Source organism: Larus michahellis, chromosome 6 (genome assembly GCF_964199755.1).
Source record: "Larus michahellis chromosome 6, bLarMic1.1, whole genome shotgun sequence".
Lineage (NCBI taxonomy): Eukaryota > Metazoa > Chordata > Aves > Charadriiformes > Laridae > Larus > Larus michahellis.
In genome coordinates, this window is record NC_133901.1 from 26,815,273 (window position 1) to 26,839,688 (window position 24,416).

The 24,416-nt window shown below is 39.9% G+C and overlaps 1 protein-coding gene across 3 annotated transcripts in view; it reads left to right on the forward strand.

The window, feature by feature from the left end:
• Window positions 1-5,323: 5,323 nt before the first annotated feature.
• The window catches only part of AGTR1 (angiotensin II receptor type 1), a 28,706-nt gene continuing 9,613 nt past the window's right edge, over window positions 5,324-24,416 (forward strand). Inside the window, exons 1-2 of one of the 3 annotated variants that reach the window (XM_074590765.1) lie at window positions 5,325-5,442; window positions 10,621-10,738. The gene's annotated coding sequence lies outside the window, so the exon portion shown is untranslated. Of the gene's footprint in view, window positions 5,443-9,595; window positions 9,699-10,620; window positions 10,739-24,416 lie in introns of those variants that run through there. The other 2 variants (XM_074590766.1, XM_074590767.1) reach the window with 2 other exon arrangements.

Sequence of the window (24,416 nt, forward strand, 5' to 3'; positions counted from 1 at the left end):
CCCAGACCAGATTTAAATGGCAAAACCAAGCTAAATGATATATGTGCCTGTGATGAAACACTATTTGAAACTAAAGCTTATAAGTCTGAGGAGAAAAGGCTGATTTCCAAAAGCATAGCAACATGTTTGATAAATAAAGGACCCCAAATACCTGCCTTCTCACAAATGACATACTTTTACTCCAGCCTGACATTTCTTAGAGGCACTCAAAAGATGGCTCTTCTTGGCTCTGCCTGCCCCAGTCAGGTCTACTTTACATCCAGTTTGGAAGCAGATATTTTGCCCAGAAGGGAAGAGAGGAAGAGAGGTATCTCTATTTTGGAACTGCCAGTCCTGCAGCAGCTCCTGTGACTATGCAGGTGGAGTAGCACACGAGCAGCAAATCCAGCCTCCCTGCATTTTCTTTCCCCATCCTGCAAACCTGACCTGTGCTTGCATCTGAAGGCGAGAGTGTACTGCACTGATTGTGGCTCCATCAGCTAAAAGGGAAGCCATGGAAATGAGGTAAGACTGTAGTAAATGTTCATTGAATAATACCGTATTTCAAGATTGCCATCTAGGATTTTTCAAGCAAAGGAACTGAACTGTCATGAACTCTTAAGAAAGTCTGCAAAAGAAGAGAAAATATCTCCCAAATTATTCTTCTTTGCAGTTATTTTCTCCAAGAGCTGACCGTGGTTGCCCAACCCTGTGGACTGCAGAGCGGCGTGAGCACAGCTGAGGGAGCCCAGCCGAGCCCCTGGATGCTGCCTTGTCAGCGTCTGGGCTCGTCGGGCTCAGGTCTTGCTTCCCAGCTCACTGCTGCTGGGGAGACCCCTGCCTCAAAAAGAGGCTGGTCTCTGTCATCAGTGAGAACATGGCATGGCTCTGTCACCTCTGCTTCCTACAGATCCTCTCACTCCCCTGGGATCCCCAATAACATCTATAGGGGAACATGAAGTTTACACCGAGGTAGCCGGCTTCCTTCTGTCACAGAAAGAGTTCCAAGAGAAGTGTCAAGGTTCTGCATTAATCTGGTCACCTGATGGTTTCATCAAGCATGGATTTACTCTAGGAATAAAGAAGAGTCTAAGTCTAAGCCCACAGAACCATCTAATACTACACTTTCCCGTTCATACTAGCAGCTGCCCGTGCCAGGCTGGATGCACTGTGCTCACTATGGACCCACAGGTCTGGCACTGTCTCGCTGCAATGCAGACCCAGAAGGCAGCCAGCCTGCTCTTGCTGGCCACCTGCACAGCACCCCCTACACCACAAGCCCATTACACATGTTATATCTGCCACTGAATTCAGCAGTCCAAACCACTAAAGCAGCTGCTGTTGTTATTAAACTAATGATCTAATAAAACTGAATCTAGATATAAAAATAAGTACATAATTGCCCCGGTTTATAAACTTCAGAAAATGAGGATGTCACACACTTCTCTTTCAGTTCAGCTTCCTAAATTCACAGTAGAAGTCAAACAAAAAACCTACTATTTATCTATTAAATAAAACAAGCTAAACTTTAAAGTGTTGAGAAAATGCTGAGATTTAAAACATTGTCTTCCTTAGAGTCTTCATATTTTCCACCTTCCCTTTTTCCTGTATGCTATAATGATTATAAGGGATACAATTAAAGAATACAAGCTGAGGAAGACTAGAAGTTAAAGCATATATCTTCCTGGAAAGAGATTAACTATCTTAATTATTCAAGGACCTCATCAGAAAAAAATAATAATGTAAATTTCCATAGCTCTAGAGAGGCCAACCTTGTGGATATTAGCGCCGCTGCTGCTCAAAAGTCTGCAAATGACCTCCCTCGCTTGTCCCAAAAGATGTTTCTCTCTCTCCCACGCTCTCCTCTCATATACACAAATATGTATTACTCTTAGTAGAATCTGTGAGCCTTAGCAAAACCTTGTGGTCTCCAATGGTCTCACATAGAGAGTGGATGACAACAGCAATATACTTCCCTGTTCCTACAAGACAAGCTACTAACATTATTCCTACAGCTGAACAAGTTTGGGATCAAGAGGAGGACAGTGAGAATTATGTTTACCTTTTTTTCAAAATTTTCTTTCCATAACATTTTCCAGTAACCTTCAGTTGTAGTAGACATGAAGGAAGGGAACACACTCCGAAAACACAGTTCATTGACAAAAGAGGATGAAAAATTCTAAATAATAGATGCATTGACTCAAGATCGATTCTTGATCCCTTTTCTCAGAAAAAGGTTTAGATATGTAAACAGGATATGACTGAAATACTCATTATGGCAGGAAGAGAGTCTTTTGACAAGAAGTGTTCCTAAAAATGTATTTATAAATTCTCTTGTCTTCAGGCAAGTCATCAGCATACTCAAATCAGCTTGCTACCAGGACATGTACAGGTTTCCAGTACAGGCAAAGACCTACCTCTAAATTACACGTTTTCTTCCAAGCAAATGCACAGCTATATTCTATGTGCAAAAGTCCAATCTACTTCCTGAGACAAGCAACAGTGGGAAAATGCATAAGAAATACATACAAAAGAATATAATGAATAGAAGCGTCATGCCACACCACATGTGGTGCTTTCCTCAGGGCTGGCTCTTGACACACAGATGCATGGGGATCTATGTATGGAACATCATCTTTCAACAAGGAAAATGATTTCCTACTTCTCATTCTTGCAGGAAAAAGAAAATCTTGAAAATGTGAAAAAACACAACCAAAAGGTTCAGAGGAGAATCATTCCAAATGTATTACTTACTAAAAATCAAAGGGCTTTAAAGGCAATGGGATTTTGAAGTCCCAATAAAGATTTGCTTTAAACAATTTATTCTCAATATAGTACTAGTGATTTTAATAAAGATTGCTGTTAGGAGAGCTATCTATTTGATTTGATAGCAATCAAATTGCCCAGTCCAGTCACCTTCTTAATGACAGCTGTTTGCTCTAATACAAGCAGTAGAATGAAATCTGCTCTGTGAAGCCCTTTCTGCATTATAGACACCTCAATCAATTCTGGTGGGAAGAAACCTCTTTATTTACAGCAGTGCAATGAAAACAGAATTCTAGTCATCAAGTCCATTATTCACTGTTCCTGTGAAACACATTTCTACAGAAAGTGCATGTTTCAATGTTCATCATGTTACAATGCTGTCACTGTGATTCCAGACACAAAACTTGTGGTAATGAGGAGATTTTCCCCAAATTACATGAAATTACATCTTCTCTCTTGTGCACATCCACAGAGCTGGACTGAACTCAACAGAGAGATGCAGACCCAAATTCAATTTTACGTGCATCTTTACAAAAAGAATCCAATTTAAAAATAAGTTTATTTTTTTAATTTTATTCTGGTTAAAAATACAGTTATCATCTATGTTCCCCATCTCTTTCCTGAACAGAAGGGATGATAGGAGGTAATAAAGGGAACAACTGATCTCCAGAAGTGGTTCGCACATCCAGAGGCATTTTGTGACTCTAAGTAGCCAGTGTTTGATGCTGGCATTGGGATTTGGCTTCAGTTCCTTCAGCTCAGCTCTAGGAGGACGGAAAGACCACTAGAGGACAAATCCCTGCAAGCATCACCTTATGGAGGTGTCCTCCCCATCAGCTTCATCCAGCAGGTTTTACCATAGAACAGACCGAGGCAGAATTGTGCAATAACTGCCAAATACATTGATACTCAGTAGAGTTTTGTAATCAGTCACACATGTACAAAGAATTGTTTGGATAGAATAAATGTGTCCCATATGTCAAGAGCCCGATGTAACACAACCAACAACATATATGGGAATAAAAGCGCACTGCTGTAGCTGGCTTCAGGGACTGTAGAGGCCTGAATAGCACTTACTGGCAAGTGGCTTCCAGTCCCTGTCATGATAAATCTGTGAACATGCACATGGTTCATCATTAGAAGATAACTCAGCACGATCTCTTCAGAGAGGAAGCCTATTACAAACTCCCCAAGTGGCAGGAGGGCAGCACGCTGCCAATATAGACTGTTTCGATCCTGACTGCTGTTCTGATGAAAATGCAGATGATTTTTCTTGACGCGACATAAATAAGATCAAGACAAGATTATGTCACAGGTGAATTAGTGCCTTCATGTAACGCACCCGTGGCCCACCAGACACAGCTTGGAACAATTAAGTTCATGTAATGTGCCTCAGTTCTGCATTTCTATCTGAACCTCTGATTTAGCTAACAGACTTTCAAAAACAAATTATAGCCAGACAAGACCTTGCCGATTATACATGTGCAGATGCTGAAAAGCAATTATTATTCCAGCTAAAGTTGTTATTACTGCAGAATCCAAATGTTTCCTCTTGATTTGCCCTCTCCTATCACTGTCACTAGGTAGATCCTAATTACTCTTAGCCACAGTAAAGTTAGACTGCCAACCCTTGAAAGATATTACCATCCTAGGTCATGATGTCTTCCTTAGGAGGGCCTTCAAAAACACACCAGGTGTATAAAAAGATTAGAAAGCAATCTGCAGTTGTGCAGTTCCCATTGGAAGAATTATCTCTGTCCATAACTATGGTCAGGTGACCCTAAAATAAAACAGAACTTGATGAGAATCTGAGAAATACTGCCTGAAAAGTTGCTCCCTGTCCTGTTTACCAGATCAAGAAGAGAGAGAAACAAACAAATAAACAAAAAACAATCCCTCATACACAAAGTCATTTTTTAATGTCAGCCAGCAGTGACACGAAGAGCATGTATGTATTCCGAGGGGATTTAACATCCCTGTTTCCTTCTCCCCTCTACTCCCAGAGAATAAAGTTTGACAGATTTATTATGGCAACTTGACATATATTGCAGCTTCACTAGTGATGATCTGAACGTTTCCGTTGTGCTTACAGGCAGCCTGGAGGATTCCTAGAAAAACTGGAAAAGTTTGTACACCGCTTGCAACCCCTACTTCACAAAGCTGAAGGCAAAAGGAAGGAGCGGGCGCCCCATGCCCATCCCTCGCACTACGCACGCAGCCCGGCTCTGGCTGGCACTCGCCCTCCTCCGAAGTACCCACGGGTCCCTGGGCGCTGGCTCTGCACTACCATGAAGAGAGACACCCGTCCTGCCCGTCCTCCCCCCGCCTCGGGCACCTCCTCGCTGCCGGCGGAGGGATGCGGACCGGCGGCCTCCACAGCGGGAGGGGCGGGGGGCGCTCTGGCTGCAGGCGCGCCAGCGGACGCGGGGCGAGGAGGTGGCGTAGGAAAAGGACTGGAAGTGGGAGGGAGACCGGTCAGAGGGGTCTGTCCCGGGAGATGGGTGGGGAGAGACAGCGGGCGAGCTGGGCTGGGCTGCAACGCCCCTCGCTATAAAGGGAGCGGGAGGAGCGGTGCGGCCGGGCAGGGAGAGCGCGCAGAGCCCAGCCGAGTCCAGCCAGCGCCGTCGGGGCTGCGCCGCCCGCCCCAGCCGGGCTGCGGCCGCTCCTCGCCCCGGGGCCGGCCCTCCGCGGAGCCAGGTAAGGCGCGTCCCGCCGGCCGCCCCCGTGTGCCCGCCACCGGCTCTGCCGCGGGAGCCCGGCCGGCAGCCTGCCGTCCCGCCGGCCGCTTGGGACCACGCCGCCGGGCCCCGGGGGAAGGAAGGTGTTCGCGGTGTCTGGTACAGCCTCCCGCTGAATTTATACTTTGTTTAGATGAAGGCTCCGTGCCGGACAAAGAGCAGGCACATAAGCTCTGCGCCCTGGCTCGCCCTGCGAGGTCCATCCCACAGGTTTATTTTGGAGACAGCGAAGTGTCCCACAGGCTGTCAGCCGCACCGCGTGTGTGAGCTCTGGTGTCTCGTCAACAGTTTGAAGCTAGAGCAAAGGCAGCCTTTGACAGAGGGCACAGCGCTTGGAGCAGTGACACCTTCTCACCATCAAGGCTCTTCCCAGCAGCCCAGGAGAGGCAGCCCTGCTAGCGCTAGGCAAGATCTAGATGAGCACTTGAAATTTTCATTAATGTGCTAAGCCCATGATAGAAATTAACAATAATAATTAAAAAAAAAAAATCACTAAAATCAATGCTGATTATTTTCTAGACTTTGTGCGAACAACTTACACCTATTAGCAACTAGGATTGGTTTCATCAAAATTCTGTAGCGTACATGCTCCGTAACCAGACTTATCCCTCTTCGTACAGGAGAAAAAAAAAAATGGAGTGATCTACAACCAGAGATTAAACTTTAGTTAAAAATGGGGGGGTGTTTGTTGTTTGTTTGTTTGTTTTCTTTTTTCCCCCCTCTTTATCGGCCAGCTCCTAAGCTTAGTTTGGACTGAAAAATGAAACTGGACTAGAGTTCTTCAACATGTTCAGGTGACACCCTGTAACATATTTACTGTCTTCCCACTCTCCATATGCTAAAACACTTAAAATGCTATCACTTATTTACAGGCACACAAGCCCTGTATTCATCTGAGCCAATCCACTCGCACATCAGTAGCTGGATAAATCAATCAGATTGGATTATAAGCAGTAAATTTGTAGGATTATGTTATGTCCACGTCCATATTTCTGCAAACCCCCTGTAATTAATGAGACATATGGCAATAAGTGGCAGCAGGATTCTGGCCAGAGCAGGCTACAGCTCACTGTAAATTTCCATCACTTTCATAGGTAGCAGTCCTTGTTTTGATTGTGTTGTGTTGCATGGCATGGGACAGGCTCCTAATGGGCTCAGTAAAATACAAGCCCCAAAAAGGGATGAGGTTAAAGAGAGACTTTTGTTTTGTTTAGGTTGTTGGATTTTATTTTTAGGGGGGATGGGGGCTCCGTGTGGGTATCTTCTCTTTTCACTTTCATGAACCCACACCGCTAACATGATTAGATTTTTGCCTGAATAGGAGGATTGAATATGGCCTGAAGCAGGTAATTACCATGCTGATGTAGAAAGGCTCTTTTAGCTCTGTTTCACTGTCAGACAAATGTTTCACTCTGCTGACTGTGGCAGCCCATTTCACTTGTTGACACCACAATCTTTTAAATTACAGCATCTTTCAAAAATATGAAGTGCGTACAAATTAGGTTTTTGCCCTGTATTAAGAGTTTTAACTATATGCCCTTCCAGCAGGAATATGCTATTTCTGTCCGCCTTTCCTCTCTACAACTTGAAGTACATAGCAGAGAAAAATCAGTTAATACTATGGAGTGCTTCTTAGTTTGTGTTGCTAAACTGAGAAAGCAAAGTGGTCCTGTATGATTAAGAGAGGAAAGTTGGAAGGAACATTTACAGGTCCAACCCACCTGCAATGAGCAGGGAATCTCCTGTGTTCCTGCTTGGAAACATACCTTGCTTGGGTTGGACAGCAGGTGCAAACTGCAGCTAGAAGTTACTGGTTTAAAAGGCAGTAAATACCAGCCTGAAATGCCAGTAGCCACAGCACTGCAGAAGTGAGGAGAGTGCTGCCTTTAGGTTTAAAGTGTCACAACTCTACAACCTGCTTTTTGCAGTCCACTTAGAACAAGGTGATGCATGATTTATATTTGTGTCACCCGCTGAATGAGTATTATTATCTTTAATTGTATTAAATATCTGAAAATGTATCTCACTTCTTTTTGCTATTTCTAGTACTATAAAAACAGGGGCAGATGTGGGATGTAAACACGGTGATTTATTTACACTTTCTAGAATAATTCTGTTAAAACGTATGGACTGTGCTTGCAAATGCGGAGATATGTACGCACCTCATATTTTTGAAAGATGCTGTAATTTAAAAGATTGTGGTGTCAACAAGTGAAATGGGCTGCCACAGTCAGCAGAGTGAAACATTTGTCTGACAGTGAAACAGAGCTAAAAGAGCCTTTCTACATCAGAGTTAATTCCCATTAAAAAATTTATTTTGGATAATGGGTACTCACTGCATTTTTCTACACTCCTAAGTTTTCCGCACTGCAGTAATTTTATCCTCTGTGTTTGTTGAAGGAACGCATTTAGGTAGTCCTTTTCTCTGGCACTGCCTATGGTTCCTTACTACAGCTCCAGTAATTAATCTGGTAATTTAAGATTACATAAACTACAAACTCTCATTACAGTTTCCTAGTTAAATTCTTGTTTATTCAAAAGTATAATATTAGTTGAAAATGTTTTAAGCAGTCACAGAATACTCTCATTTGCTCGCTACTTCTCTTTTTTTCTCTGGACATTCTTAAAGTCCAGAAGCTTCTAGTGTCATCACCAGGACTACTCATAATCTCTCCTGTGGCTATTGCTGCCCAAATTTTAGGGCATCTAATCACACTGTGAGAAGCATCCAGTTGTTTCTGAGTGGTTGGCATATATCTCTATTCCCCACACTTCAAGTCTCCTTTTCTGCCTTGGTGAGTTCACAGAAAATCACATTCTGTCTTGAGTTGGATAGAAAACATGGGTATTTATGCATTATTTTAACGAAATACTGTGTCTGACTCACATTACATGGTTAATCTTGTGCTTTTTTTTACCTGAATGTAATGGTTATCTTCCCAGGCACACCTCAATAAGAGGAAAAATAAACTAAAATTAAATTTGGATATGTTATACTTAAAGCTGAGTTGTGGAAACAGGTTATCAAGTTTCATCAGCATATGAATAGCTCTTCTAGGGCAGTATATTAGATGTGACAGAGAAAGCGGCCAAACAGCGAAGTTAGGAGAACTGGGGTGGGCAGCAAAGCAAAATCAGCCCTCGCCTATTTGTGACAGGAATGCTGGCAGCCCAGCAACATATCTCCTTTGGCACCCAAAGCACTAACATGAAGAGATGTCTGAAAGTTTAAACAAAACCACCGTTGCTGTTTCCTTAGCTATAATGAAGGAGACTCGGGCAGTTAAGTGAAATGGCACAAGTTGAGTGAAAGAGACTACTTATTTGACAGGGAATAGGATCAGACCTGCCCCGATAAATGACAGAGCAGAGATTAATCTAGACTGTAATGCTAGTTAAAGAGTAATTACGCATCAGAATCCCTTGCAAATTCTTAGATTCATTGATTTTAAACCATCATCTCTCTCCAGAAAGAGAAGTATAATCTCAGAATCATTTCAGATTTACAAGTTTGGTAAGACTTCTGGTTTACAGCTGCGAGGACTGGGTCAGGGTATAGTCTGGCCGTTACAGGCCCACGGCAGTCTACTTGTAGGCTCTATTGCATGTACAGGTAAATCTCTAGTCTTTGGGTAATCTTGTTTCAGTTTTTAAGCCTTATCTAGCTTATTTGCTGATATTTGTGCCTCATGCTCTCAGTTGTGCAACAATTCCATCAGAAGTGCAGTGGTGCGGATGGTGTGTTTTACCATATGTTACTCTCAAATATTAATTAACAATTTTGCAGTATTCTTGGATAGCATTTCTGATTTTTGGGCAGTTTGTCCCAAGGGAGACTATGGTATTTTTAAAATATTAGCCTCTGCATTGTTAGCATCAGGTTTGAGGACCTAGGTAAGAAAAAATTGCAAAGCATCACAAAGGGAAGTTTTTAGAAATCTCATGGAATTCTGAAGACAAAATGGAAAATGCAGTTCACTTATGAAGAGAGGGGAAAGTGGAGGGGAGACTAACTTTTTTCTTTTCACACTATTTTAGGGTTAGTTTCCACCATGCTAACAGGAAGAAACAGGTTGCTATTGCTGAGAATTGAACCCCAGCTAGTTATCAAGACAGGTTCCACTCTAGAAGTGTGATACATTTTTCCAGGTGATTAAGAAAACGATTCTGGAATTAAGATTTTATGCAAGGTTAACATTTTGTCATGTGTACAAGGTGAGTTCAAATAAGTTGCAGAGTTTTGAGTAGGTGGCAACATAATTTACTCTTAGAGCTTAAAGATGTATAAACCTCGCGTATGGGGCCCAAGTGCTACAGCCTCAAGATCAGAAAAGCTCCAGCAGACCTGTTTTCTTATATACAGCTGCTATTGCACAGAAAGTTACTAATCACAGTATCATTTTCTGTCTCCTCCTTCTGGTCTAAAAAACCCTGCAGTGAAAAGCAAGCCAGTAAGCTTTTGCTAATCACAATATTGGTTTTAGTTCCCTTTCTATCAACAGATTTGTCCCTTAAGATCACTTTCACTGATAGTCATCGTACTCAGAGCACTCGGCATGTTCTGTACCATCTTCTAAAACTTATCCTTTTCCAAAAAAATATAATAATGACAGATGTACTCTAGAAGAATCTGTGTCATTTCTGAACATTTTAGGGACTTTAACAAATCTGGCAAACAAGGGGACTTATGATACTTATTCTTGATATTTTTTTTACCTCAACTGTAACAAACAAGTGAAAAGAAGTTATCTTGACTCTTAAGCCCTAACAGCTGTGCTTATTTGAGACAAAGCACATATGAAATAGAATGGCTGGTCTGATCATTTATGGCCTTATCTTCAGATAAATGATGGATTATACTAAAATTACCTTGAGCTTTCAAGTGAATTGCAACTAAGGGTAGGAAAATATCACGCCCCAAATAGCATGCTGTTAGTATTCTCTGTTGCACCATCATCTGAAAGAACTACAGATTTGGGGCTGTCAACTGTCTTTTACAATTTTCATTCCATTTGGTTTTCGTTTGATAGCAAAACTGTCCAGGTATCAGCTATATAACAACGCTAGCTAGAATGCTTGGTAACTATTTGTGGTGTTTATCTCCTTTTATTGTAGTTGAGTAGCATTTCTCTTACAGGCACAGAAAATGGGTAATAACTGAAGATGACCTCACAGCAGGAAAGTGAGATCAGATTGGCAATGCGTCAGTGAGTGGCATGATTGAAGACGAGACAAAAAGCAGGCTACTGCAAAAGGTAACTGGCAATATCTAGAGAAACTAGTACTGAATTTGGGCTAGGTCAATATTTAGACAGTATTTCACTGTTAGAGGTGAAAGCTATAATTAGAGTTACAGCCAGAACAAAGAATGATTTAACTGAATGCCTAATTTCAGATAATTTGCCTATGCCTTTCTTTACTTCTAGGTCACAAGTTTGTCAGTTACTGATTGATCAGTGGCTCATTGAATCTAATAATCGGTAGATGAAGTATAGGAGCAGAAACAGAAAATAAAGCAGCATCCCTCAGTTTTCTGAAAATTGAGAGGGATACACTGAGTGAGAGTACTGTGCCTCAGCATTTCTAGCTCGGAGGGACCCACACAAATAGTAAAACATTACAGAAAACCACTGAACAGCTGTACTTTTATGTTGGGGGGCTTACGCATGGGAGAAAAATGCACTAGTTGACTTTCCTAAAAAAATGTTCTGTTGGCAGTTATCTTCCATTTAACCCTGCTTTAGCATTATCACAGCCTGGCCAGACCCTTTGCTTGACGCAGGCAGCACATAATGTACAAATATGCAGCCTGAACTTGTTTATTGAGGAACAATGCATGCCCCTCCCAATCCAAGTTTATAGGATGTTTGGTGCCTTTTCATCTTTTTCTTTATTGGTTTTCATCTTTTCTCCTTTCTCCCCCCATTCTTGTTATCCAAGCCTAAAACTTCATACAATTTTCTTTTCCCCCGTTCTCCCCATGAGGTACATTGAGTCTAAGAGTTAGTCTGCTACCACTCAATTTTCTGGCAGTTGCTCAGGATTTCCTTCCTCCTCAGGTTCTTTACTTAATGTACAACAATAAGAAATGGAAAGCATGGGGCAGGAATCAACATCTGTTTTCAAAGTGGGACTCTAGCTCTGCTGTTAGATTTCTGTCTTTATTATTTTCCTTTTGGCTTTGTTATTAGCAGCTTACCATAAGACAATTACAGATTTTCTTTTTCTCAAATCAGGCTTTATTTCAGGTAAAAGCTATTTCTTTACCTATGTCCTTCCTAAAAAGCACTTCAAAGGAAAGGGTTCAAAAATATTTTGCTTTTAAATACATTTTATGATGGTGTTCCATGTCCTTAAACATACCATCAAAAAAAGTCATGTCAGTACAGGACAGCCACACATCCAAGCATTTGCTCAGCTCAGTTGGTAATTTTCCTAGCACTAAAGTAAAGCTCATGTGGCACCTTTTGGAGGGCACAGTGCTACCCTTTCCAGGCATCTGTGCAGTTAAGTTTGCTTGAGAGCAAGACTGCACTGCATTGAGGATGCACTGATTCACAGCATCACAGCTTAGCTCACACTCTGGCTGTAACAGCTGCCTTTGTTTTGCTACTGCTGGTGCTCAGTATCCACAAGGAACATCTCAGAGCCAGGACAGCAAAGAGAGTTCACTAATGAATTTTATTTTCAAAATAGAGCAATAAATTTTACTTTGGGAAAAAAAAAAAAAGGGAAACAAGCTGTACAAATTTGGCAGAACATCTTTTCTGGTATCATTCTATTAAGTGTGCCACCTTCCAGACAAAGCACTAGGGATCACAGTTCCTTGTTTTTTTCATGGGTGATAATACTTTCACACTGACACGAATTAAGGTGTCTGTATTTGACCTTCCATTCTCTTTGATTAACCCCTTAGCACCTCACTAGTCCAATTGACTTGTACAAAAATCAGAGATACTTTGCTTGTCTTTATATTTGGCTACTCAGATGTTCTTCTAGTCCTCATAATGATCTCCCCTTAACAGGAGTTTTGTGCAAGTGAAAGTGCTATTGGGCCTCTACGTTTTCCATGTTATACTTAGTAACATTTACAATGATACTAACTTCTCCTGGGCTTAGCTGCATTACCATTTTAAAAGATTTTTTTGGTCTGAATAAACTCTTGTACTTTACCAGTTTCTCATACTGTTTTCTTTCCTTTCTGCCTTTGGTTCCCTCTTTCTGACCCTAATGAGGTATTCGTTAAGAAGCCTCCATGCTGATCCTTTTCTTTTAATCTTTTAACTTTTCCCTCCAGGCTGTTCCTAACATTCTCATTTAAGGAAGAAAAGCCTTTTCTGAGGCATATTGCGATTGTGTGATATTTTCCCACTGTAAGGATATCTAAATTAATTATAGGAAAGAGAAGCAATCAAGTATCGCAATCAGACACAGTGAACCAAATCCTATTACATATTGCTGAATTACGACACATGGAAGACAAAGCTTCCTCTGAACAAAGGTGTTGAAATCTAATATCCATTTCCTTGCCCAGAAATCTACAATACATTTAACTTTTACTTCTCCAGTAAGATAAACACTATTTTTCAGCATGAAGTCAAAAGAAAAAAAAATGTTCGATGTGAGGTTTGTTTTCCCCAGAGCCGTAACACTTTGAGTAGTAGGAAGTTATGCGGAAATCACTAGCCGCGGTATTGGAAACATAGTGATAAAACTTCCACATTAATTGGTTTAGTTAAGATGACAGAGACTTTAGTGATATCTCTGTGTCTATGTTCACATAGACATAGACGTGCTGCATCTGCATGTGTGCTTGTTTTTCAGTTAGTGTTTTAATTACTCAAAGCAAAAAGCTTCTATCAGTCACTTTAACCACATTGGTAATAGGCAAGAAACAGGGATGTGATTTGTTAGAGGTTTTTAGAAAGCAAAAGTCCTTTTAGATAACAATGTACAACATGAACTACTCTCAGCTGGCTCAACTGATTTCCATTAGATTAGAAAGTGTAACACCTCTGCTTGGCAGAGATCTCCCCATTTCTGGAGTAGAAGCAGAGAGTTTTAAGTGTTTCTTTTCTCTCCCACTTTTTGACAGATTAGCAACATTGCAGATGAAAATAACTGTATTGTTCTGCACAATGCATTTCTAAAGCTTGTTATTCGCTAATTTACACTTGCCCTCTATGTTTGTAGAGGGGAAAAAAGTAAAAATAAAAAGTACGTACTGCAGAAGGGACTGCATATTAAGAGCTCATATGTGCATCGTGGCTCCACCCTGGTTATTTAGCTTAATGGTACGAAAATGTCCTTTTGAGGATTAATGTACAGGTAATGTCTCACACATCAGAGTGTTTCCGCACATGTCAAAATGTTACTGATTTGCCGCACGACTTGGAGCAACTTTATGTGTATAAGCTGTCTTGTAGCACCTTTCTTATTGTTTTACAAGAAAGTACAGGAAGGCAGTTCCTTGTACCAGAAAAGTAGAAATAACGCTATCTTGCAGGGTTCATTGCTCATCATATTATTATCTCACTTTTAACTCAGGGAAGTTGTTCAGGAGCTTAAGTTGCATACATAATGTTAACTTTTGCCTCTGCATCTTCTAGCTTAGCAGAAGAAGAGTAACATGACTGTGGGAGAATAGGCAAATGACACAGTAGTCCCTAAATAAACTAAACTACCGGGACAAATTAAGGAAGCCTCTATTTGGACTAACCTGAAATTCCACAAAGAAGTCCTTTCACCTCCCATTTTTGTCTACAAAGTTATCTACTGTGTTCCCTACCCTTCCTCCTGCAAACACCTTTACCTAGAGGAAGCAACATAAACCTACTTAAAACATCACTTTCAGTAGTTTTATACTAGTAACAGCACTGATTTTTGAGTTGCATCTTTCATGGTAAAGCTCTAAAACAAAAAAAGGCCAAAAGAACTTGCACATAGATTCAGAAAAATCCCTTTCTCCCTGAACTAGATATTTTGCTTCGTGAGGAATCAGTTGCAGCTTTGACCTTTCCATTCCCTTTTCTATTGTGCTGTCTGCCAGTGAGAGAGAAGATTCTGACAGTGATTGCATATTGCTGTGGCCATGGCACTCATGCATTAACCATTTTAGAACATTACCATTTCTAATTTAGATGCATGAAATCCCATTTTCTGCTAAATTATCAGCCACCACTAATATAACCAAGAGTTTGAATTTACACAAATTTTACCTGTTTTTACCTATAGGCTGGTAAGTGTATACTCAGTATCTGGACTTTCACAGAGTAGATTGTAGTAACCCTCTTACAGCCAATCCTAATCTGGCTATTCTGATTTTCTAATTTTTTTTTTTAGTAATAATGAGTATAGTAATACTTATTATCCATCCTTTAATGACACTTGTTACTTTAACATTCTTAACAGAATTTGAGAGATGTTTTATCCTTTACCACATTTTGTTCTCTCTGGACTAAAAAGCAGAAGAGGCCCAGGTTTCATGACACTCCATGTTTCATTTCACACACGTTACATTGCAGTACAGCTACCCATAATAAACGAAAAGATATAACCATTTACCTTTGTCATTGGCTCATCTCAATTAATAAAAGCTGGGAGGGTGGAGAGTCTTCATCATGGGAGGCAGGGGAGTCTAGCGGAGAAGTGAACTGTGTACCTGTTGCTTCCTCACAGCTGCCTGTGGGAGTAGCACCATGTCCCTATAGAAAAAGAATCAGTGTTTTAGAAATTGCTCTGGCCAACAGCCATGTTAAGTGGTGCGCACTTCTAATATTTTAGGCTTCAAATTAAAATACAACAATGGTTAGAGTTTATATGCTGCAAAAACAGCGAGGAAGAGCCAATACATAGATGTGTCCTCTCATGTCCTGGAGTCAGTAACACAATAACAGGTTGTGAGCAAGGAGTCCCCATGAGACACTAATATTCTGGGGCTCAGGTCTACAAGCCGTAGTCTACACGAGTAACTGTTACTCTCAAGGCCCTGAAACATTACTTGCACCGTAATTGCAATCATCAAATGATAAATCCCAGAATGCAAATAATAACCTCTAAAGCAGCAAAGATTTCATTTGCCTCCCAAAAGAAAGATTTACATAGCACCCCTGAGGTTACTAACCTCTCGCTTCTTTCTGCTGTATAAAAATAATTTCCACATGCTGTGAATTTTCATTGTGTGTTTTAACAAAGGAGGGGCTAACTCATCCTTTCCTACCAACACTGGTGCATGTGATTCATTAAAACCTTTGTGTTTGGACTCCCTAGCAGAGCCCAGATCCAGACACATCCAAAATGTTTCGGTCTGCATCTTCCATATTGCCTATGCCCTTAGTATCATGCTGCTTTGAAAAGTCGATGTTTGCACAACACCAAGAGAACAACAATCTACACAAGACATTTCCAGCATTTGCCTGACCTTGTCAGTAGGAGTTGCATCATCCCCTCCCGTGGGGGTAGGTTTCCCAAAGTTTGGCTGAGTTTCAGGAGCTTTGTAGAATCTGTGTGGTAACTATGTGCTTCTCTAAGTTAGCAAAAGCAGCTTCCTTCTTAACAACAGTCTGGGCCTTTTGCAGCAGCACTCTAAAGCATCATCCTTTCATGTGTTTTAGATAACAGAAATGCATCATTTCTCCTACAGGATCTTTGATATTTGTAGGCTCCACACTTTTCTGTTTTCAAGAAGTTGCAAAGATAAAAAGCTCGCAGTGGGAACAATGTTCCATCAAAAGACCAGCCCCAGCATTGCTACAAGGCAAGTTTCTTGATGCCGCTGTGAAACTAGAAAAAGAGCAAGTGGCTGAAGTACAGACAAGTCGGGTGGTTCAATCACAAAATTAGATCATGCCAATAAGAAGTGAAATCCAGAAAACTTGCCTTTTCTTGAGCACTGGAGATGATCTTAGTTTGATAATCATATTGACACCTTTTCAATAGTTTTGAATTTCAAAATGGGCATAAAACCCTAAAGATCCTCCGTTCTATAAAGGATCTTTACACACAAGTACTGTTTCTTCCTGTCAGAGCCAGTTTTGGGTTTAGCAATCCTTGGCACAATTGGAACCTCCAAGCTGCATCTAGAGCTATTGTCTTTAAAAATTCAGATATTGTTAAAAACCAGCAAAGCAACAAGCTAATTGCCTAGATGTCTCTCTCTGCTGCTCAGAGCTTCGTCTCTTCCTTAGAAAGCAGTAGAAGATAAAGTCTCTGTCTTGCATTCAGAGCAGTTTGTGGAAGTAGCCTTTATTCCCCCCAAAAGGCTACTCTCCAAGTGATATCTACCTTCTAATGGACCAGTGAAACCATTGGCTAATACTGAGAAGATCTGGACAGTGAAACTAAGATCTCTTTCAGTGTTGGATGCACAAAGGCATTCACGCCAGCAAAAAATAAGAATGACCAGAGACCAATGATACTCAAAACAGCATGGAAAATGTCTTGTAACCCCTTATTAAGCTCTGCGTGCTTGAAATCACAGTAATACAACACAGTATTTCTCCAACAAGCTGGGAAGGAAGAACAGCTGTTGTTACTGCTATTTTTGTATAGTTATGGAGGCACCCACAAGCATCAGTGAAGAAGACCGTATAACCTTAAAGACAGATTAATAGCTATATGAAATATCCAGTAAGTCAAATTGCAATTTTATGTATGATCTGAAAGGAGTTAAGATACCTCACACATTGTATCTGATCTCTGCTTTGTTAGAAGAGGGCATGACAAGGGCTTTCAGTAGTGCTTTTTATTTCAGTACATTGGGTTTTTTTCTCTCTTGCCTCTACACGGCCTTTTTAATATAAGGCTGAAATATAGATCTGGATCAAGCCCAGAATTAATGTAAATTCCCTTACTCCTCGGGTTGGAGGAGTTCACAGTAGAAGTTTATGGTTCATTCCATATGGAAATAATGATGGCAATGGAAATTTCAGGTGTGTGGTTAGGTACGCAGAAGCTACATTTGTGTAGGATATGCACTGCTGTGATATTAAAAAAAAAAGAATACTTTAAACGTCTTATTCCATGGAACTAAGCTATCAGAATAGAAATGTAAAATTCGTCAGATGATTTCACTCGCACTTAACAAACCTGAATTTGATTTCTGTCTTTTATTAAAAATGATCACATGGGGCACACTATATTTTATATAGGCAATTCCAGCTGCAATAAAGGAAATGTGTTAATCCATTCGTTTACTATCACTCAGAGAAAGTAACCGTGCAGCATGTAACCTTTCACAGCTCAAACTAATCTCACTTTTATTCGTTCTGGGACTTGATGGCTTAATTCTTGTTAACTATTGACTCTTTCGGGTACTTCCAAATACCCTAAAGATACTACATAACCAGGCATCAAATCTGAAGTTATGAATGCGCAGTAAGCTGTATATTCATAATAAAACAGTACTTCATGTTGTGTTGCCCTTCAACAATCTTTTCATGTCAGTGCTGAAAACCCTAGAAATTCTAGTCCTACCTTGATCTGAGACAGATTTATCTTTTACTTTCCTGGCACCTAATGTACTATAAATGGCATTGTTAGCAATATGAGAAGATGGCACATCCCTGATAAGCAGACTTTAGGTTAGCCTGCTGATTATTATTTTTATGTCATAGGAGGGCACCAATCTTCCTTTTTAGTAAAGCTAATGGCTAGAACAGAGGCGCAAAAATCCATGCTGGATTGATGACGATGCCCTCATTTCAAAGTCTTAATAGGTTTAAGTGACTGTAGCATCTTTTAGAAAGACACAATTCTTTACCCTGTGGTATAAACAAGAGTGACTGCCTCTTGCTATAACAATTAGTTTTTCATATTTAAAAACTAGTTCAGCTACAGGTTTAATAACCTAGATAAGGAAAATATGATCTTCATTCCTGTCAAGGGAGAGCAACTGAGGTGACTGGGACAAGGGTATATTACCTGGGGATATCACATGGAAATTCACCTTTCAGACATCATCTTTTCTGAAGCTTAGCCTTTTGGTATTTAGTTTCAGAAGTACTGAACTAGAAGTATTAAGCTAGAAGGATATTTCACTTTGTTTATTTAATTATCTTTTCAGTTTTAAGTTACTGGTGCGCAGATAATTTTATATTCACATCTAAGGATATGTAAAACCTAAGACATTTTAAACACCAGAGAGTTTGCAACACATTCTTGCACCCTTGGTCAAAGAAAGAACACAGAGATTGCTCTGATGGATAAACATGAACGAAAGAGATCAGAAAATCACGTGGAAAATCTAAGATATCTGGAGTATTGGGTACACTGTCAAGCCAGAACCAGTGATCTCCAAACTCACCACCTCACTGATCTTCCCCGGGAAGATCAATGCATATTGCACTGCACATTGAACACACACTGCATATTGAAAAGGATTAATCCTTCAGTGTTTTGGAGTCCAGTTATACATTTATTGAACCCAAGAAAAACAAAATCCTGTGTGTATAGAGGAAAAGGTCCCAGAAAACAATGTTTACTTTTAAACCTAAACCTAGATCTGAAAAATGAAACCCATAAACTAAAATACTGAAACTTAGTCTCACCTGAAAGACTTTTGGCTAACCATAACAAGTGCTTTGTGGATCAATTGGTCAAACTTCTATACAAAGCCCACCCCTAATCATTGCCATGCTAGCGTTCACTAAACTACTAAGTTCTGGTGAGGCTGAGAATCCTTCCTTGGCCCTAGTATCTGCAAGTAAGATTTTATAGAAATAGGTACATCAGGATTTCTCAACTTCTGTAGAAAAAAACATACATGAGAAGGGAATTGGTAGAGTTAACTGGCCAAAGAGCTAAGTAACATGAAGAAATATTTCCAGTGTTTCCGGACTCTGTAAGTATTGCAAGAGTATATGCAAAAAATAGTCCAAGCTTTCACTTTTGCTGCAACTGCTAGAATTATAACCATGACATCATTACACTGTAGGCTATTAAAAAGAGCATGCAGAAAATGTCACATACTACATTGTAGTATTATTAAGCATTTAATGTCCGAAAAAAGTACTTGAAAGATTTTATTCATCAATCCACAGACCCAAAAATTAATGTTTTAGAGGTGTCCTTTCACTTATGCCAGTTTTTGCCACATCCACATTTCTAACATGAAATCCTTGAGTGTGAAAATGAAAGAAAATTTTTCTTTATTCTGCATTTTAAAACTAATAGATACTAAAATAAAATAGTTCACTCTGGTACATTATACTTTACATAAATGCAGAAGTTCTTTGATAGATATTTTGCCTTGTGTTTTCATCTTAAATAATGTTGAAGGCAGAGGGTATTTTGAAAAGTGATGGTACTTGAATACAAAATAAAGTAATTCTCTTATTTTAAAATGGGAAATACAGACCTCTAGTGGTCGAAATATATATTATGAGTTAAACTTCAAAGCGATTTTAATGTCACTGTGCTTAACTGTGTTACTTTCCTTTTTCTTTACGTTTTCTTCCCCTCTCAATCATTCAAAATCACACAACCCCCCAATTCCACTGTTCAGTCATTCCACAAGCATTGATTTTTCCCAGAGGAAAGAGTACTTTCATCTGCCCTTTTCTCACATAAATTTTATGACTGAAACTGGGTACAGTTGAAAGATACTTGGGAAGTGAAGGGAAAATTAATGAGCGTAGTCTATGAAAACAAACAGAAGAAAGATGTTCATTCTTTTCAGAATAAACTATGAAGCCATCATACAGAAGGACAGACTCTTTTGAAGTCTGATGGAAGAAATAAAATGCAGACAAGTTCTTACAGAGAAGGTCAGAGTACATAAACAGTTTGCATTTACAAGGTAGCCATAGCTGTTCCTCTGCTAGCACAAAATAAGTAACAAGCAATTTAGAGTTTTGATGTAATAGAAGAACCAGATCCTAGAAGGATCACAGACAATTTACTGTCCAGCAATATAGAGCTAGCACAAATGAAGCAGACCAGCTTCAACTCTTGCAAGGGGAAGACATAAAGAATCCACCCATTGGTTAGAGGATTAAAAAGATAAATACTTTAATCTAAAATAAAAAAAAAAGTAAACACCACAAAATGAACAGCAATTTCAACAGACAGCAGGACAGCTATTAAACGAAAAGGCACAGGCCAGTACCAGGTCCTGCAAATTCTGTTTGTTCTGATGGCAGACCACCTCCTGATCCAAAATTACAAAAGCAACAGCCAACTTCACAGGTTCTAATACGAATCTTCTGGAGCTTGCTTTCTGTTCTTGGTGCTCATGAACTGATGTCTGGACAGTGTTCTGGTTCTGTACTGCCTAACTGCCTATTCCAGTTCCGTTTCAGTAATATTTTGATTTATTGTCATTTGCCATGAAGTCAGACATGGACCTCTGTGGAAGATAGCGGCAGTGATGACAGGAGGCCTGTGCATACTGCAAGGCTACAACAGTTTGAATTATATGCCTTTATTTGCCCAAGTGTTTGCATTTCTCTCACCCTCCTCATTCACCTATCAATTGTGGACTAAAAATACTTAGGAAAGGCACGAGTGGGGAACACAGAGTGTTAGGAGGAGCACAGAAAGAAGGAGAAAGGTAAATTTATGGCCTCACAGTCAGGAACACTGGGAAAGCAGGGAAGAGGCTGAAGTAGGCATATGTAGTAGAAGAAACCATATTCATTAAGGCACTGGGGATAACAGGGGGTTGATCTGCTGGAGAGGAAAAAACAAGGCAGTTAAATAAAGTATTTGGAAAGTGTCATTACTTTCTCAGCAATTAGAAAAAGAACATAGAGGAAACTGGGGGGGGGCGGGGCTAAACTCTCAAGGTGAAGGAAAAAAGCTTATGCCACCAGAAAGAACTAAAATGTAGTTAATATACTGAACATATTGATCCAAGCATTTTTCAGCCTCTCTTCTACCTGTGCAATAATTTTATACAAAACCAGAACGTATCGTCCTTTTAAACATGGAAGTATCTTCTCATTTGTAAGAAAAGCAAATAACCCACCTACCATCAGAAGACAAAAAAACCCTCACATTACCTAATGGTGAGGTGGCTAAACTGTGGCAAGGTTGGTCAGCCTGAGTTTATTTAGTCTTTGTCAAAGCAAATATCAAAAACACGTTTTTGTTTAAGATCTGACTTGTGACATCTGCTTACCTATTTATAGCTGATGAAGTTCTCACAGAAAGCCACAGTCAGTGCTGTCTTATCTTTCAGTAGGCAAAGTGCTGTTTACCTTGCATGAGCTCAGCATTCCTTGTTGTTTCCACAGGCAGTTTAATTAGGATGCATGTTCATCCAACAGAAGCAATGAATGGAGTGGTAAATAATAGCTGGTAGAGCAGTCTGAAGCATTTCATTATCAGTGACTTATTATAATCATTGTAATTATAAAAGGTAAAAGGTCAAACAGGACAGTAACATACAACAGGGGTTTGATGCCTACCAGATAATTTACTTTGAGATTGATAATTTACTTTGAGATTGATGCAGCCACATGATTCACAGTTGCATCAATTCAATCCTCTTAGAAAAAGCTCCTTGTGTATCAGCCTTAAAATGATCCAATTATCATTCTGTTAACTCAGGTCATTTGAGATGCTTTAAATGGAATTATCAATGTGCACAATTTCAATACTTGCATTTAACTGGCCAGTGGTTTAACCTGCTCCAGTGAATTCTGGCAGCATAAAGCTGTACCAGTCATCTATTTCTGTAATGTTTTTAAACAATCTGCAGTACTTCCCATGTAGAAGTATCCGCTTTGCATAAAAGGTATATAACCATGATCCTGGGACAAGCAGGTGAACTGTGGCAAGTGAGAATAACAGCAAAAATGACAGTGGTAGGGAAAGAGATATCATCACCTGTAAGGAGTTCGCACCACTCGCACGCACTTCCTTGTCTCACCACTCAGCCCACTATAGGCCCATGCCTTCCAAAACAGATGACTTTCTTCTCCTGTGTTGAAGCTTTTCCTAATGTTCTTAAGTTACAGATGTACTCAAGGCAGCAGATCTACCTGAGGCTAGTTCTGAAACTTTAAAATTTCCAGGAAATTTAAAAATTCAGGTTGAGATTAGCAATGCCTTCCTCACTGTGCATCAAATGTAAGACTCTTACAAGGTTCATTCTCATAGCAACATTCAAACTGTTTTCAGATACGTATACAGCAATCCATTTACCCAAAAAGCAACCACATTATATATTTCTACTTCCTTTTCATTTACTGAAAATAGTGATGGATTTCTTTATTTATTGAATGTAATTCCCTAGAATAATTTAAAACTGGTAACATACCAAACACATCCTTTGCACAGTTCCACTGACTTCAGTGTTACACCAAAACCTTTAATTCCAGAAGGGTTAGTCTTATACAGATAAATTGAAGTATCATACTATTTCTTCACCAAATCCTGATTTTTCATGGGAATTTTTCTGCCTTTTTTACTTCCCAAGCACTCCCAAATAAGCTCAGGGAATTCAATACCTTCGAGCACCAGACACAAGTTTCCCAACTCAATTTTTTTTTTTTTTTGTTTATTTTAACACATTTCTAAATATGCAATATAGCCACTATTACACTTTCTTGAAAGTGCATATGCTATTAATTACATCAACTAAAGCTACTACTAGCATGAAAAAGTACAGGCCACCATGTGGATAGAAAAGGGAAATTGGAATTTAAACAACAGAACACACTACACCGAAGGCTTCATGAAGCGACCGTGAGAAAGGTACCTTGGCATCTACTGCTGCACAGAAACGATCCTGTTGAAAGGGGACTATTTACCATCAGCTACATTTGTTTTAGCCACTGAATCTGCAGTTGGTACACACCAAACAGGATGCACTTGCCAAATAATACCACCAATTGGTTAATCTAACCATGGAGAAAGGTCTTGCTCAGCCTTAACTGGACCCTGATCTACTTTACTACAAGTCTAACTTGCACTGGTGATTTTGTTAGAAGAGGGTTTCTTACTGCTAAATTCCGGGCGGTAATCTCAGTGGGTGTATAACTCCGCAAAGGCTATGATAATGAATAGACCACACAGCACAAGCGTGTAGCTGGGACAGAGCAAATATTGCTAGACATTGATGTTGCAGAACCTATCAGTTATTGTCAAATCTCCTCGTGCCCTTTCACAACCAAGGGATGAGATAAGAGGATTTACCTTGAAATGTTTTTATTGTAGTTTTCCCTGTCCTACAGATAGCATGACCTTCCACAGAGCCAAACACTATATATTCTAGATTTGGCACAGTTTGAAAGCCAGGAAGTTTTGCTCAGGATGCAAGTATAGTGCTACATGTGACCAGAATGGCATGCATTTCTGTCAGCTGTATTGGCTTGATCTTTTAATTTCTTAAACATGGCAAAAATAGCTGATGTCATTTTGAGGCATCTGTACCAACTGAGGTAACAAGACTAATTCAGAGAATGAATTGAAAAGACTGTGAGGTGTCACATTGCGCATCTCGACAAAGGGTTTGTTAGTTGCATTTAACTAGATATTCCAAACTTGATAGAATTATCAAGAACCTAAATCCTGGTATTACCCTACTAACTTTATGGAAATGAGTCAGCTTATTAATGCAAACATAATAGAACTTGAGCTGAGATTGAGAAATAGTGAGTCTTGTAAAAGCTAATAAATCGAGAGCCAAAGGATGACGGTGCTCACAAGATGCTGCCTGCAACCCATATTCTGGGTTCAGTTCCTGACTCTGCTTCAGACTTCCTGTGTGGGCTTTGCCAAGGCAAATCTATGCCTCACTTCCCTATTAAAAAGGCAATCCATTTGGAATAAGGTTTGTCTCCCAACAAGAACATGTCAAACACTTTAATAGAGTAGCATTCTGTATTTAACAGGAACATCAGTGCTGAACAACGCAAATAATGAGCAACCACCTCCGTAACAACATAGCCTGTATTTCTATAATGACAGGCATTCTTTTCTTTCTGA